The sequence below is a fragment of the Aptenodytes forsteri genome, unplaced genomic scaffold (genome assembly GCF_000699145.1).
Source record: "Aptenodytes forsteri isolate BGI_AS27 unplaced genomic scaffold, ASM69914v1 Scaffold255, whole genome shotgun sequence".
NCBI classification, from domain to species: Eukaryota; Metazoa; Chordata; class Aves; order Sphenisciformes; family Spheniscidae; genus Aptenodytes; species Aptenodytes forsteri.
Genome location: NW_008794888.1, coordinates 7,324,835 through 7,325,331, shown reverse-complemented (window position 1 = coordinate 7,325,331; position 497 = coordinate 7,324,835).

Sequence of the window (497 nt, the reverse complement as noted above, 5' to 3'; positions counted from 1 at the left end):
CAGGTACTGGATACCTCTCTCCATGGTGGTCCACTTGCCTGGGTGACATATGACATCTTCCCTGAAGTGATACCTTTCCTTCACACCTGACAGTAGTCGCCTCCAAAGGCTGAGGGTTTGTGCCCCTTTTCCAATCGCTTTGTCAATAACCCCGTCCCTGGAAAGGGATCCCAGCTGTTTGGCTTCCCTACCCTCCAATTCCAGGCTACTGGCCCCATTATCCCAGTATCAGAGCAGCCAGGAAACAATGTGTTCGCCTGGATGACGGCTGAAATCTTTTTGCATGTTTCACAGCTCACTCAGGGATAGGGATTGGGTGGTTACCACATAATGTATGGGTTCTGCCTCTTCCTCCTCCTGTTCTCGTGATGGCCCTGGTTCATCTTCATCCCTTACTAAACAAGTTGATTTTCTTGTGTATTTCTTCTTGTGTATAAGGGCAACTGATACCGGCACAGGTTGGTTCTCTGGTTCAGCTGCAGTGCCTGTCGCCAGAA